At 36.4% G+C, this 18118-nt stretch overlaps 1 protein-coding gene across 1 annotated transcript in view; it reads right to left on the reverse strand.

Moving 5' to 3' along the window:
* LOC101567417 (zinc finger MYND domain-containing protein 11) overlaps positions 1-18118 on the reverse strand; it is a 115777-nt gene that overhangs the window by 96496 nt on the left and 1163 nt on the right. The window lies entirely within an intron of this gene.

Here is an 18118-nt window from a genome sequence, read left to right on the forward strand (position 1 = left end):
TCATCTCATCTATATCAATGACCCGAGCCCAAAAGTTAGGTGATCTAACACTTCCCACAGAGTGTTGGGCTAGCTCACATCCATAATACTATCAGGCCTGCAAGAAGTTCCTTCACTTTTGGACTACATTTCTCAACTATTTTTCTTACATTATTTTCCAACACAGTATAAGAAAGGTTAACTAATGGCTCACTTTATAGACTGAGGAACAGAGTTCCACTAAAAAGAAAAAACTGAGTAGAAATAATTTATTCTTGAAGCCTTTCTCCTCTCCCATAAAAGAACTGCCTCTTTCCTAAGTGATGTGTCTATTTAAAATGCAACATTTAACAAAGTGCAAAAATTAGTTCCTAAATATACTATAATATAACCACACTTAATAAACAAATATAGAAAATAGTAACCTAAGTGAATATTTTTAGTTATGTTTTATGACCACTGTATGCTTTGAGAAGTATTCTAACAACATATGAAGTGAATGTAAGTGTTAGCTGAGCATAGGGAACATTGATTTTAACTGTAACTGAGTGAAGGGCATTTTATGGTTCTATTATCATCAATTCTCTTAAATAGTCTATGATAGAATACCTACTATTTAACCAATTGGTCAATGTTTATTTGTATTAAATAATACTTTTGGTTGTTTTGAGTACAGATGCTATGGGAGCTAATGATGCTAGAAGAGAGGTCAAGCTCCATTAACCTGCATGAAGGATCAATATAGACTTTGCTGAAGAACCAACACTGAACTAAAGGCCTCTTGGACATGGCACTGAAACAGCAAGGTCGAACCAATAAAGACTGCAGCCTCAGACAAAGCTGACACAATGCATGGGCAACAGACTATTGGAATTTAATAAGCAATTATGAAGGATTTGGGATTTTAAGGGCAGTGGAAAGTCACTGAAGAATTTCTGGTAGAAGAAAATGATTATAGGCTTCCAACAGCAATTGAGATCATAAGTTCAGTCTGTACAAATCGTGAGAATCCCACTGTTTTTTCTGCCGATAATCAGCTCAACTGCCACGTAATTTAAGGCAGGAGAAGTGTGCTGGGGATACTTTTGGTGTTAATTCCCTAGCTCCTAAAAATGATCTCTTCTTCCTCTGAAGATCACTAGGTCTAGATGTCACATCCAAGCTTATACAGTCACCTTGCAACCTTGAGAGGACTGGCCTTAGAATAAAGCTGATGTTAAGAGTAGTAAGGGCTAGGGAGATAGTACAGCAGTCTAAGTGCCTACATGGCAAGCACAAGGACCCCGGTCTGATCCTCAGTACTGGATGCCATGCTGGCCCCCGACCCCAGGCACACCCTGCCACATAGCAAGACCTTGTACTAAATAAATAAAAAAAATTTTAAATAGTACAATGAAACAAAAAATAAATAGTTCTTTGCTCAGAGATTGTATTATTTGGAGTCTATTCTATTTCTGGACTCCTATTACAATGATACATTAAGTGTGTGTAATGCTTAATGCCATTTTCAGTCAAAGATTTCTGTATGTTTCTGCCAAAACATCTTTGATATAATTACCCATGTGTTGGTGGTAACTGAATGAACAGGGGTAAGATCCTGGAGGGAGACAGAGAGTAAGCACAGGGTTTAGCACAGAGGCTCTTCACTTTTAGGTCCCAGTAGTAAAAGAGTTGCTTAGTACAAACACAGAAGCAGCCAAAGGGTTACAAAGGAAATCCAAAAGGTCTGGCAATAAATACACAAATAAGGAGCACTTAGGGAGGGAACAGCCAACAATGTCTACCTGCTATTGAAAGGTAAAGCAAAATGAGGATTCTTTGGCTGAGAGGAAAGGCCAAGGACTGGGAAGATAGCTCAGTAGAGTAAGCGCTAGCCTGGCAAGCACAGGGTTCTGAGTTCAATCCCTGGTACTGAGAAAAAAAAAAAAAAAGAAGAAGGAGCAGGAGGAGGAGGAGGGCCAAGTACCTGGAGTAGTTTCAATACCCTAATTAATGGTGGTAAGAAGTTGAACTGGGCTAGCAGAGAAATGAATGGAGAAAAAGATTATTATTTTGTTGATTATTATTTTGCCATGCTGGCCCCACCCCCAGGGCACACTGAGATGGCACTTGAGACTGGGCATGGTGCTGTGCACCTGTAATCCTAGTTGTTGGAATCTGTAAACAGGTGGATCACTACTAGTCCGATCTAGTAGTCAGACCCTGAACACCTTGTAGACCCTTCTCTAAAAAAAAGAGAGAGAGAGAGAAAGAAATGAGCATAGAATCTAGAAAATATTCTTTCTTTTTTATTTTATTTTTGTTTGCTTTATTTTCTGGGTTTGTTCTGATTCTGTAATCACAAGAGTGTTTAAGTATATCAGAATGCAACCTGAAGGAACTTGCATAGGAGAATAACAACAAAATAGGTAAAACAGGCTACAGGTTTCAGGAAGGAATGTTTCATGCACAACACGTGAAGAGAATGACAGATGTAGTAGACAGTGAGTGCAGGTGTGTTTGCAGATCTGGACTAAAATACTATTGGTATGTTATTTCCTAATGATGGCTTCTCTCTCCTGAAAAGATGGCACGAGTTGGCTCCAATAATAATTAAGTATGAGAGAGGTATGAGGATCACAAAGAAAGTGCAGGTAAGTCATTACGAAAAGTAGAATGATCTAATCAGGCAAAAAAATATGACTGACAGCCCAATGAACATATATGTTGGTTTCCAAGACTTGCAATGGAATTTACACACAGGTGGGTATTAAGGTGAAATTCGGCCCAAACCTGGCTTTTTCCTTGTACTGTATAGATACTGTAAAGATAAAGGGCTAGTTCTTTTGGCCAACTTTACATTCTTGTGACTACATGTAGTGCTTCACTGTATATTTTTAAGACATTTTAAAAGTTAATGTTCTCAGGTCAAACAATTAGGAAGATAATTACAGAGATGAAACTTAATATACGATAATTTAAAAGAACTAGTTCAGACAAATTTTAAGTAATACACAAATTAAATTGAGGAATCAGATCACTGTGGGATAATGACAAGAAGATAAACCTTGATAGGAGACTTAAAAGCCAGCAAACTTTAAATAGAGTTTAAGCTGATTATTTAATGTACCAGTGCTGACTGTGCATTTTTAAAAAGGAAAGGATAAGAAAACTCATTAACACAATAGTTGGAAAGTCCTGATGGGATTATAACTGCTAAAGGAAAAAGAATGTAAAGAGTCTTACAAACATATGTTTATTGTCTTCTAGCACTTTCTAGGCCACAGTGCAGGGAAAAAAATCCAAAATGAACCTGTCTATCGCTAAACTAAGAAGACCAGAATCAGAGATCAGGGGGGCCAATTTTCAATTCAGCCTTTGTTTTTATAGAATTTGCAAAGTCAGTTACCTTTTTTGGATCAAGTTTCAGACCCTCTTCCCTTCCCATTATTTACAATATTTAGGATCATTCTAAGAAATGGTGCTTCTACATAAGAACAAAACTGACCTCAACAGTGTGATGCATCTAAAATTTTCCATTGATCTTCAAATCTAAAATTTTATTTATTTCTTTTTATCGTTTTTGTTTTGCTTTGTTTTTTGGTACCAAAAATCAAACTCAGAACCTTGTGCTTGTCAGGCAGATATTTGTGCCACTGAGCTATACCCCAGCCCTAAATTCAAAATCTTAAAGACTATTCTATTAAACCAAGCTTGAGGGCACATGCCTGTAATCTCAGGCATCCTGGAAACTGAAGTGGAAGTATCACACAATTAAGGACTCACTAGGCAATTTAGAAAGATGCTGCTTCAAAATTAAAAGGCTAAATGTCTAGCCCAGCACTACAGTAATGGCCTAGCATGCAGGAAGCTCTAGGTTCAATCTCCAGCTTTCTCTCTCTCTCTCTCTCTCTCTCTCTCTCTCTCTCTCTCTCTCTCCCTCCCTCCCTCCCTCCCTGCCTCCCCCTTACCTTCCCTCCCTCCCTCCCTCTCTCCCTCTATCTCTTTAAAATGTAATTTTAACAAGAGCAGTTAAAATAAAATTCTTGCATGTATCTGATAATCAAAAATTGAAAATCTAGCTAGATTTAAGAAACTCTGATTTAATATCCTTTAAAAAGAGAACTTTGTGTATTATCACTTGACGTTTAACTAGGAAAATAGAAAGAATACTAACACCAAAAAGAAAACTAACGCTAAATTTATTTGGGGGCCTTGTCATAAGAGTCAGAAACAGAGATTATGAACAAAACATCCAAAAAGCTCTAGGACACAGTTAAATTTTGGGGTAGAAAAGGTGCTAAGCTAATGGTACAGAACATCTGTTCATGAAATAATCACAGAAAAGCTCCCAAATCTTAGGTAGCATATACAAGTACAAGAGTCATTTAGAACCCAGATTAGCAAACATAGAAAAGAAGAAAAACTTCCCCACATCACATTAAAATATCAGAACAAGGAAAGAATAACGAAAACTGTGAGAAGGCATAATTGCAGAACTCTCTGTAGAAACTCTAAAGGTCAGCAAAGCATGGAATGATGTATTTCAAATCTTGAAAGAAAATAACTGCCAATCTAGATTATTCTATTCAGCAAAGCCAAAGGAAGAAAAAAGACCTTCCAAGATAAGTATAAACTAAAAAAATCATGATCACTAAGTCAGCATTACAGAAGATACTTCAAGAATCCTATACAGATAAGAAAGAGTAAATAAGCTATGGAGAATCAGAAAAGAATCGAATATTAGAGAAACAAGAAAATGACAGGAATTAGTACACATCTTTCTCTAATAACACAATCTAAAAGTCCTTAATTCTCCAGTTAAAAGACAGACTGAATTTAAGAAAAACAAGACCTGACTCTTTGCTGCTTGCAAGAAATATGCCTCACTAGCAAAAACATACACAGTTTGGAAGTAAAAGAATAAAAAACAATAATCCATGTAAACAGAACTTCAAAGCATGCCGAAATAGCTATATTCACATCTGACAAAGCTAACTTCAAAACAAAGTCAGATGAAACAAATAAGACTTATATATTCGGGTAAAGCAACCAATTCACCAAGAAAATGTAACAGCTGTAAATATATATGCACTGAATAATTGTTCCTCCAATTTCATATAACAGATACTACTCACACAATAACAGTGAGTGACTTTAATACTGAACTTTCATCAATAGACAGATCATCCAGACCAAATAGATAAATAAACTTGGAAATGTCATCGTGAACTACACTGTAGATCAAATGGAGCCAACAGACGTCTACAGAATATTCCATCAAGCCACTACAGAATGCACATTATCCTCAGTCCTCCTAAATCATATTTTAGATGACAGAGTAAGCCTTAATACAAAAATGGAAATAATTTCTTATATCTTATCAAATTATAACAGAATGAACTCAGAAGTCAACAGAAAGAGAAAATATAAAAATACAGGGATATTGAATAATATGCCTTTAATGATCAGTGGGTCTTAAAAAAAAAAAAAAAAAAAAGAATTCCTAGAATGAAATGAAAATGGACGCACAACATACTAGAATCTCTGGAATACAGCAAAGGCAATTCTAAGAGGTAATTTATACCACGAGAGTGTACATCAAAATGAAAGCTATAGCTAATAAGTAACCTAGCGATGCATCACTCAGTGTTAGGGGGAAAAAACCATAAAACCCAAGAGAAGAAAAGAAATAATAAAGATCAGAGGTTGAAATTAAATTGAAAGTAAAAGAACAATATACAAGATCAATGAAACTGAGTGGATTCTTTGAAAAGACAAGATTGATAAAACCTTAGGTAAACTAACCAAAACAAGAAAGATAAAAAGACCCAAATTAATACAAATTGAAATTCAAAAGATGTTATACCAGATGCCACTGATATCCAAAGAATTATTAAAGACTACTTTGAAAACCTGTATTCTAATAAATTGGAGAACCTTTTCTTCTCTAGATAGATTTCAATACACATATGCCCTACCGAAACTGAACCAAGAAGATACTAAAAATCTAAGCAGATCTATAACAAGCTAACTGCAGCATTCTAAGAGGCTTTAACAGTGAAGCAGGGATAGAAAATCTGACTCCCAGCCCAGATAATTTGGTGATCAAAAATAATAAAAAATAAATAAAATAGCAATTAAAAACGAGATGCAGATGTATCTCAGTGCAAAGGCCTTTGATTCAATCCCTAGTGCCGGGGTGGCAGGGGGGTGGCACTGGGAGGAGAATGAAGCAGTAACAAAAAGAGAAGCCCAGGACCAGACAGGTTCACTGCTAAATTTTGCCAGACCTTTAAAGATGAATTAACATCAGTGCTCCTTAAATTATTCCATGAAATAAAAAGGGAAGGGGCATTTCCAAAATAAATCTAGAAGACAGACATCACCCTAAGACCAAAGCCAAAGAAGTGCATAAGAAAAAAGAAAATCACAGGCAATATCCTTGGTTGAACATTTTAATAAAAGTTCAATGAAATTTTTGCTAAAGAATTCAACAATACATGAAAAGGATCATGTAGCATGATCAAGTTGGTTTCATTCCAGGTACACAGGATGGCCCAACAACATACACCAAACAATAAATATAAAACAGAACATAAATAAAAACAAGGGTTAAAAACAATCTGATCACCTCATCTAATGTAGAAAAACTCTTCAACAAAATGTAGTATCTCTTTTGGATAGAGAAACTAGGCTTACAACCTGAAATAGTAAAGACCATACAGGACAAATTCACAGCAAATATAATTCTGAGTGAGGAAAAAACTGAAAGCTTTTCCTCTAAAATCAGCAATGAGGCAAGCATATCGACCTTTACCACTCCTATTCAATATAGTATTTGAAATTTTAACTGGAACAATTAATTAGATAAGAGAAAGAAAAATCAAATATCTTTGTTTGTAGACAATCACGGTCCTATACTTAAAGACCTCGAAGACTCTACCAAAAGTCTTTTAGGGAATGATAATTTAGCAAAATACTAGGATCAACATTACCAAAAAAATCAGTAGTTTTTCTATATACTAATAATGAACTAGCAAGGAGAAATTCCATTCACATTAGCTTAGAAAAATATCTAGGGACTGATTTAACCAAGGAGGCAAAAATCAATCAATCAATCAATCAATCTTTCTTTCTTTCTTTCTTTCTTTCTTTCTTTCTTTCTTGAAGCAAAATATTTCTACAACAATTTCATAACACTGAAGACACTAGAAAGACCTCCCATCTTCCTATGTCAGTAGAGTATTGTTAAAATGGACATATTAACAAAAATGATCTACAAATTCAATGTAAGCCCCATCAAAATACCAATGGACATAAGAAATTTTTAGTAATACAGGAAATAATAGGAAAAATCATCAAATGGGACTGTATCAAACTAAGATGTTTCTGCATTACAAGGGAAACAAAGTGAAGAGACAGCCTATACAGTGGGACAAAATTGTTAGCAGCTACTCTTCCAACAGAGGGTTAATATCTAGAATATATTTTTTAAGCTAAGATAATTGTACTACTAACTTCTATTAGTTTATCAGAAGGAACAGTTAGTGCTTACATTGTTTAATCAATTTTATATACCTATATATCTGGTAATTTCAGTAACTACTTGGAGGATAACAATATGCAATATAACATATGCACTGTTATTTTCCCATCATCTTGTTTTGCAATTTTGTATTGATTTTGTTTTTTTATTATTCTCTTTTTTATTTTATTTTATTGAGAAACAAATATCAATGAGACAGTTTCAAACCTGATTAATAGGACACTTTCAATAATACTTTGTACATTGTTATCTTCTTAGTGGTTGTGCATACTACAAGAAGCAGACAGGATATCTTGTCCAAACACAATTAGTACACCTCTTTCTTTGCATTGAATTAAGCGAAATTAGCCGTATATCAATCCTAACTATTCTGTATATACAAATACAAAATGGTCCCTCCTTTGTATCCCCTTTTTTTGTTTAGTCCTGTCAGAAATGGAAATTCTATTGGCATCTAAATACTATAGGTGCTTGAATTTAGCCAAACAATCCAACACAGTCCAGCAGTCCACAAGAGTAGTGGGTTATCTGCAGAAGTCGTTGACTAGAACCTTTTACAGCTCAGCATATTAATATGGCATTACTTTATATACCTCATTTTTACACTTTTCTGCTGGATGGTCAAGACCAAGACAAAGCAAGAACTATATAACAAGAAATGTAACTTTTGTATCTGATAAGGACAGTCAAGTACCCTCAGGATTTATCCTGTAACCCTACCCTGTACTGCACTTTGTAGATTCTTTGTCAGTGTCAGTCATGTGGATGAGTCACGGCATTGCTTGACCAATTTGCTCTCTGTGAAAGCCTGATAGAAAGTTTTCTCTCCATGTGACTCTCCTTAGGCACACTATACATCACCGATCACATTCCTCTGTGGCTCCATAATCTCCTTGATCAGAAAATTTGGGGCACAACTGAGTTACATGATGTTACAGTACAGGTTATCCTATGTCCTCAGTCTTCACTGACCTTGAAAGGCAAGGGACAAAATGTTGGTGGACCTTGCAGCCCTTCCTTTTCTCCAATTTTTGATCTGCAAAATTAGGTTGTTAACCCTCCAGAAGAGAAGCTTATTATTACCCTGCAACATGAGCAGTTCGGTTTACCCTATCTGTCTAAATATCAAACATCTTAGGTATAACCTGGAACAGGTATTTTCCATCAAGTATTGATGTGTTGAACTTTAAGTCCTTACAGAATATGAAGAAAATTTTTTTTAAAAAATAGGAATAAACACATATTTTTACACAGAAATTTGGAAATCTAACCATATACAGCATTGTAGCAGGACAGTCCTGTGGCATTTTTTTTTCTTTTTCTAGCGTCTTTTTTTTTCATTTATTGTCCATTTAAAAAAACAAAAAAAAAACCCTTTAACTTGTGAGACAGTATGGTAATAATTGGTATGTCATGACAAGAAGTATGTATTTAGAAGACCAGAATGACAGGCATTCCAAGTGTGACCCTTCTATTACAAATTGCTATCTACAGTACAGTTGCTTGGTTCATAGGTATCAGCATATATAGTCAGGTTGAGAATCCTACCAATTAACTGCTAGTTTCAAAAAGCTGCTGACGTTTCTCAGGATCACTGCCTTGCCCATCTTATTATTCTCCTTAAAATAAAAAAAATTAAACTAAAACACACTAAAACCAAAAACTAAAAACCGTCCAGTCAAGAAATGGGCAAATAAACTGAACACACTATTTATTTATTTATTTATTTATTTATTGGTGGTACTGGGGATTGAACTCAGGTCTTTGCACTTGCCAGGCCAGCGCTTGTTCTACTGAGCTATATCCCCAACCCCATAACACACACATCTTAAAAGAAGGGGTACAAACTGCCACTAACTATGTTTTTAAAAATGCCCTATATCTTCCCCACTGGGTGTGACTGGTTCATGCCTGTAATCCCTGCACTTGGGAGGCTGAGGCAAGATCACTGTGAGTTTGAGGCCAACCTGGACTACATTGTGAGACCCTCAAAAAACAAAACAAAATGCTCAACATTTTTAGCCATTAGGAAATGCAAATCAAAATTTTCCTGAGATTCCATCTCAACCCAGTCAAAATAGCTATCATAAACAACAACAAAAGGACACCAACAAAGATAAGGGGGTCTATGCTATTAGTGTAAATGTAAATTAGTACAGCTACTATGGAAATCAGTATGGAAGATGGAGGTTCGAAAAAAAACAAACAAAAAAAATAACAGAGCTATCATTTGGTACAGTTATACCACCAAAAGAAAGTCAGAATGCTATAGGGATACTTGCATACCCATTTTATTTCAGCACAATTTACAATAATCAAGATAGGTAACTAGCCTAGATGCCTATCAACAGATGAATGGATTTTTTAAAATGTAGTATACATATACAATGGAGTATTATTCAGCTGTAATAAAAAAATGAAATTTCATCATTGGCAAGAAAATGGAACTGAAAATCATCATGATGAGTGCAATAAGCCACATTCAGAAAGACAAACACCCCATGTTCTCCGTAACATGGAATATAAAAAGAACAATATGAAAGTAGAAGGGACATTATCATTAGATAAGAGGAAGGGAATAAGGGGGAGGGGAGTGGGCATAAGGGAGGGTAGTAGGGGGTTGGATATGATCAAAATAAATAAACTGAAACCCAGTATTTATTTTCTTTCTTTCTTTCTTTCTTTCTTTCTTTCTTTCTTTCTTTCTTTCTTTCTATTCTTCTGTATTTAGGACACGGTCTACAGGGTTTACAGGGTCTCACTACATAGATTAGACTCATAGTGAATCTCCTGTTTTCAGCCTCCCAAGCACTGAGATTATAGGTGTGCACCACCACGCCTAGTCTCAACTGCCATCTCAGCGTGCCCAGGGAGTCAGGACCAGCATGGCACGCTGGGGATCGAACCCCAGCCGCTGTGCTCTACCTAAGCAGGCGCTTTAGCCCGCTAAGCCATCAGGTTGGCCCTAACCCAATATTTTCTTTAAAAATGAAAGAAAATAGGGCATTAATAATAGAAGAAAAAATACTTGTTTTTTTTTTAAATTTTTTTTTCAATACTTGTTTTTTAAAGCAACTTTTCCATGCTATTAAAAGAGAAAATTATATTTAATATCCCCTTATATCATCACTACTGATGACTACCCAAGGAGAATCTGATTCTATGGATGCTACAAATCCATTCATCTACTTCTCATAGTTGTATTATCTTAATTTGGATAACAGCTCAGGCCCTACAGAAATTTGAAGACATACTTAAAACCAGTTTTCTAGAAATTAGCAACTTCAGTTCAAATTGAATTTACCCGGCAAAAGGACAGTTAAAGGATTTAAGACAATGAGTTCCTCTTTTAAAACAGCAAAAATATTTTAGTATTAAATTCAATTCCAAATATCCTCAAACATTTCTCTCCTATACACAAGGATGAAAATAAAGATGAGTATCCCTACCCATTTCCCCTGCACCTGAGCCAAGTTATCTTCATAATGCTAGCTGCTATAGCAACAGACAGAACCGAGACAATTATCTATGCTTGTTCTCAGATTACTACCTATCATTAACAGTGAAACTGGAATTAACTAGAACTTTATGGAATGTTCTGATTGCCAGTTTTATAATATTCCTTTGTTTACACAACTTACTTTTGCAAGTAATCACAGTTTTACATCTTTTTTGCAGATTTATGAAGGCACTTTGAGAATATGAAGGCATATCAGTACAAAAATCCAAGCGGATAGGTTTTAGGAAGACAGTAATATAACTTGAGTAGTCACACACTTGAATTCAAACCAATTTAATTATGTCTGTGTGATCTTAAACAAACACAACTTTGCTGAGTCTGTTCTCTTACTAGGAAATTATACTTGCTATGAAATTATACTGCATGACTTCTTCTGTGAAGACTGAATGAATATTTAAATTGCCTAGTATATAAGTACTCAATATGTTATTGACACCTAAAAGGGTGAATGAGGATGCCACAGGCAAAACTTCTAATGAAACCCAACTTCCTAAAAGCTGCTCACAACGTAGACTTCTAAAGCAATCCACTTATTATACATGGGAAGTATTTTCCTGATTTTAAAAAAAATAAATCTTTATTTATTTGGTACTGGGTCTCGCTATGCAACTCAAAACTCCTCCTGATCTGCCTGTCTCAGCCTCCCCAGAGCTGGGATTACAGTGTGCACCACCATGCCCGGTTTCAGTGGCCAACACAGCGCACCCTCTAGGGCCAGCATAGCATGTGGTACTGGGGATCGAATCCGGGTTCTTGCACTTGCCAGGCAGGCACTTTGGCTCTGAGCTATCTCCCCAGCCCTCCCTGATGTTTTTAAAATCAGAGTGTCTTCCTGATGGTTTTAAAATATAGCAATTTATAATCCAAATTATGAGTTAATGTTATATGACAAGCTTCCAATAGAAATCCATTTAAAATATTAGTATATGTCTTTCTTTTATGTTCACAGGATAAATGCTTAAATTGGGAAAGAATATGTTCCATTCTTTAAATTATATTCAAGCAGCCTGGGGGAGGGGGCAGTAAATTTTTAAATGTGCCTACATTTCACATAAATGCTTACAAAATATCTGCAGAAAAGACAATGTACTAGATATTCAACAGAATAGTATGAAATTTCTGTTAACAATGTTGCTTTAAAAGTCAGAAATTAGAGTAAATTTGAAATCTTCACTGTTAAGACTTCACAAGTAATCTTTAATATATTATACCTTAACTCACATACACTGGATTTTTCTGTGAGACATTATTGTGCCAGCTTCAGTAACTGTTAAACTTTACAATACCAAAAATCCTTCTCCTGATCAACTCAGCACTTAGTAAGAACCTGGCACATAAAGTAAAGTTTCAATAAATAACATGTTCATAAATAAAGACATTAAGTTGCACATATTTTACTTGCAAGAAAATAAACACTTCAGTGTAATCTCAGGAAACAGATTAACTATGAAGTAATCTAGATTATAAGAGCATTTACCTAAAACAAAACTAACTTGCCTACTAAAATATTATTCAATCAAAAAATAAAAGCACTGTACAAATTTTCAGCAATAGAAATTTTAGCTCATGTATAAGATAATATGACTGATATATATATATAGTTTCTAAAGAACTTACACCTATATAGTCCCTTTTAAAAACTGATAAAATAGCATTCCATGACTGATATCATTTCGATTTTTTAATAGTACATAATGTTAGGCTAACTTTTACCTATTTATGGAACACTCTGGATGTTTACTGAGCTATATTCACCACACAAGCAATGCAGGTTCCACGTAACTTCACAATGACTCAATAGCTTAAGTCACTGTTAACACATAGGGCATTTCTACTGCTACCTTACCAAACACACATTTAAAGATCTCACCCTGTATTTTTTTTTTTTTTTTTTGGAACATACTTCCCAATATGTTAATTTCCATCTAAAGAAACAAATTAAAAACCACAAAACTACTCTTGATTAGAAAATATATATTACAATGAGGGATTAACTAAATGTCTAAATTTGTCAAATTACATTACATATCTAATAATCTGCTAAATATTCCTCCTCAAATATATAATTTAACATACAAATATTTTTAAAATTCCAACTAAACATTTCATTTTGCAGACTATTATTTTTCACTTGAATTTTTATATTAAACTTGCTGCATTTTTCAGAATGAAAACTAACTTTTAAAGAATTTTCTAAGTGGAAAACCAGTGACAGCAGGTACACAGTCTTTCTTTAAAAGTAGTATCTCAGGGCCAGCCAAATAGCTCAGCAGATTAAAGTGCCTACAAGCAGGTGCAGGGACTAGGGGTTCAATCCCCCATGCCGGCCCTGCCCCTGGGGTGCACAGAGACAGCAATTGAGATTGGGTGTAGTGGCATGTGCCTATAAACCCAGTTCTTGGGAGACTATAGACAGGTGGATCACTACAAGTCCCATCTCGTAGTGAGACCCTGAACACCCTGTAGACCCTTCCCTAAAATACCAATAATAATAATAATGATAATAATAATAATAAAAGTAGTACCTCATTTATCTATATATTTAAAAGATGATACCTAAACTATGATTATTAAAAAAGACCATCCTGTTAGGCACATCAGATTCTTAATTCATTTCCATTATCTTCATTCCTACCATTTATGTTTTGTCCCAGGGTTCTAAAACTTTTATGTTACATAAATTGTATTTTCTCTCCAAACACCTAATTTGCCCACTTCATACGTGTATGTGCACATGTGCTGGGTATGATGATCAGGATGGAGACATGCTACAAGATTGAGAAATTTACATAACTAAAACTGTAATGCTTTTAAGATAATATGTATATGTATATTAAAGGGGGATGGTATAGGTGACTGTCATGGTACAGCTGCTGGGACATATCAGTTATAAAATACATATGCATCATTATTACGATACTCATTTATTTTATAAAATTGTAGACACTAAAACAATTTCAAGAATCAACACTACTGTGGAATAAAACATTAGTAAGCTGGAGGAAATTCCAAAGAATCAATGCACCAAAACACAGATTTGTTTTGAAAAGCTGACAATCATAGCTCACTAGCATAAGCGCCTGCCTAGCAAGCACATCTTGAGTTTGATCCCTGGTACGCCCCCCAAAAAACAATGAAAAACCTAGTACTCCAAAAAAAGTACCTGAACGCTATTATATAAGAGAGATGGTTTGAAATCAGTTACTTTGTATCTGTTGCCAAAATTCCCAGGAAAAAAAAGGTGAAAAGTTCGTTCCCACAATGAGCAAATACTGAGGTAGTAAGTAGTCTGTTTTCTGCTAGAAGCAAATATAAAACATGCAACCTGAAGCAAATATGAGCAGATAAAAGGTACAGAAAAAAGAAACTACTAATTTAAAACCAGTGGTTAAAATAAGAATTCTTATGTAGTATATTTCTGCTATTTGTTCTATTTATTAGAGATAAAAAAGCAATGAAAAAAAGTATTATAAAATTGCTTCAGATTAGTTGTTAATGCTTTAAGAGTGTAATAAATGCTTTCATTCCAACTTTTTGAGATAACTAAGTTTTTAAAAAAAAAACACTTAGAGGCAAACTGTGACAGTTATACACAAATTACTAAGAAAAGACATATAGGTGAGCTTGCCATACTCACTCCTTTCCATAGCAGCTTAATTACTGTTAACATGAACTGAATTCGACTCGTGAATCACCCCCAGTGCCTACAATTTAGATGACAGCTGTTTTATCCTTCCTTTTATTCTTTTTTCTTTTTTTTTTTTTTTAATGTATTTGGTACAGGGTCTCACTACACAGCTTGGACTCGTAGTGATCCTCCTGTTTTCAGCCTCCCTAGAGCTGGGATTACAGGTGTGCGCCACCTCACCCAGTCTCAGTGGCCTGCTCAGCATGCCTGTGGGCGGGGCCAGTGTGGCACGTGGTGCCAGGATCAAACCCAGTCCCTTCACTTGCCTAAGCTGGCACTTAGTATGCTGAGCTATCTCACCAGCCCCATTTTCTTCTTTATATGGCTTGTGAGGGCAAGGATATAAAAGCAAAGCAAAGCAGGGACAAAATAACTGAAAACAGAGCTTTCTACATATAACTTCTACCACAGGAAACAAAAGTTCAAATCAATGATGAAAGAGGTTCAGACTGTTGGTGAATCTCACTCAAACCTGTGCTCTGAACACACTCAGTTTCAAACACTAAGGTACATGGTACTTGATCAGAATGCCAAAACTACCATTGGCAGTGGATGACTGTCACAGGGACAGCTTGTTTAAAAACATGGATGACACACAAATCTATAATCTCTCTCGTGCTAAAGAAAACAGTAAGTACACTTTAAAAGACCTCTCAAAAGGCAGAGAGTAACCTCCCTTCCAACCTCCATCACTTAAGGGCAGAACGGCACTGGGAAAACAAGACTGCCCAGATCAGTATGGAAGTTGAGACTGTTCAGTTGTGGACCCGTATTTCCCAAATTAACAAGAAAATAAAACACTGCAATAATGTGCTCAAGGTGTGCTAACCTATTCTTGTAGTTAGGAGGCAGCAGCTACTGTTTCAAATGCTTTAATAACTCATCTAATCCTCACAATGACCCTCTGAAGTTGGTACAATCACCATCATTTCTGTGTTTATTATGCGCAGGCCCAGCAAGCTTAATGATTTGTATAAGGTCAGCTTCTTAGTAAATGACAGAAGTGTGATTCAAATCCAATCCATTTGGCCTGAAAATCTATACTCTTAAACTTCGCCATCCTACCAATGAAATGACAATGGCTGAGGGGGGGTGGGAGGAGACACTAAAGATGACAACCAAAAACTAATCACCCTGGTGGGGAAATGTGAAATCCAAGTTACACAGTATTTTTGTTTGGGTTTGTTTTGCTTTGCTTTCGGTTTGCTTTGGTTTGGTTTTGTGACAGGATCTCACTATGTAGTCTACACTGGCCCAGCTAGCCCAACTTAAGGCAACCCTCCTGCTTCATCCTCCAAGTGCAGAGATTCCAAGCATAAGCCACCATGCCCAACTAAATTAAGCTTGTCAAACTGGAAATTATTTAACTATCAAAAAATTAAGTCTCATGGTCCTTTTTTTTTTCAAGATAGGTCCTCTTTACTTAAATGTAATGATGTTCTCCTGGTCAACTGAAGGACCAGGAAGATGATGAAAATTTGACATTAGAGGGTTAGGGCTTTAAGTAAGCAATGTTAAGGCCATATATGATAACTCTATTACAAATGTTAAAATTTTAGCTCCAATTAAATGGTCTTCTGAAGGTATGCCAAGGGTATGAATGCCTCTACTTACACTATCTGAACTGTCCTAGAGAGAAGGGAGTTACAAAAGAGAATTCAAATAAATATGTCATCCACTTCTATGGGAAATGACATCTGCTCACAGTACCAACATAATGACATTCTAGGAACACAGTATTTAGTATGAACTGGAAGCACATTTCTAGAATTCTAATGGACTTTTCTTTGTAAAGCTGGAAGCACTTACATGTGTGTTTATTTAAACACCTTGCAAAGGATAACTGCCAAAATAAACTGCCCAACTTATAGAATGTAGAAGAAAAATTACTTATAGAATGAAATAGAAGAAAAGGTATAATGTAATATACAGAAAATCACAATTAAACAAGAAAAAAATTATTCTATAATTATTTTCCACATGTTCTAATCTTTGATTATCTATCCTGACCATCTTACAGAGTCAACCAAAATACTGACTACAATGCACCCAGCAACAGTTAAATAAAAAACAAGGAAAATATACCTGCATAGAAATTTCTACTTAAACAAAATTAGTCATTCAGAAAAATACAAAGATGATCTTGCCTACCAGAAAACACTCAAGATTTTTAAACTTTTAAGTAAAACCAATATTATGCCTTATAATTTCCAACAATTACAATCAATGGCCCCCAAATCTGCCAAAGTTATGCATTCTGTAATCATAAACTAAAACTACCATGTTTGTTTTTTAAAAAAAGGTAAATACTTACTTTCTGACTTTCAACCCACAGAATTATTTCAAAGAATGTGCTTGCCTCCATAACAACACACCCTACCCTAGTAAGAATTTTCTGGTGAAGCAGAAAGAGGATCACAGACTAAACCTTCACAGTTTGGGGGAAGTCTCAAATCTAGTGTACTCCTTACTGCATTCAGGATGCTCCACTCCTGATAGGCCATCTGGGCACCTCCGCCAAGTTCACAGACACACAGGACACGAAATACTATGTACACTCCAAATACAAAACCAAGTACTATATGGACAGGATATAAGACTGTGGGTACTGAGTGTACGTATCACATCCAACAATGTGCTGTGTACATGGCACAAGTAACAGGTTATTGCAGAAACACCACACACAGTACTACGGACCCACTGCTTATGACAATGGAAACTGCTTACAAACCCCACGTGAGACCGGGTACTATGTACATACCATATGCAAAACAAGGTCCTGTATGCACAAAGTATAAAACACTGGGTACTGCAAACTGCACATAATACTAGATACTGTGTACACCGTTTCTAACACCAGATACTGCACACGGAGATACGGTGCACACACTGTATATGACACCAGATAGTACGTCTACATCTTCAGCGAACCGGATACTGTGCACACACCACACAGGACACTGCATGGGGCGGGAACTGGCGTGTACATAGTACAGGACAGCGGGTAGTGCGTGCACCCCGCAAAGACCCCGAGGACTGCACGCACACGGTGCAGAACAGTCGGCACCAGGGACACTGCAAACGACAGCAAGCGCTCCCTCGGCCTGGCCCAGGAAAAACGCGAGCGGGGAAACCCTGCAAGTGGAAGTTTGGTCCCAGCCCCTCTGGACAGCTTCCTTGTCCCCGCCGCACCCACCGCAGCATCTCTCCGGAGCTCTGGGGGTAGGCGGCGGCGGACCCCGCACCAGCCTTGGAGGCCCTGCTGGACCTGTTGAGGCAGCGGCGGCCTCGCCGCGTGGGTCGCCACAGCCCCGGGGAGCCCGGCCCGGCCCGTGTCGCCCGCACTGCCGAACGCCCCCACCGCCTTCTGCACGCCCCGGCCGCGGTAGCGCCGAGCCGCAGT

This window comes from Octodon degus, unplaced genomic scaffold, assembly GCF_000260255.1.
Source record: "Octodon degus isolate 3935 unplaced genomic scaffold, OctDeg1.0 scaffold00133, whole genome shotgun sequence".
In the NCBI taxonomy this organism is placed as follows: Eukaryota; Metazoa; Chordata; class Mammalia; order Rodentia; family Octodontidae; genus Octodon; species Octodon degus.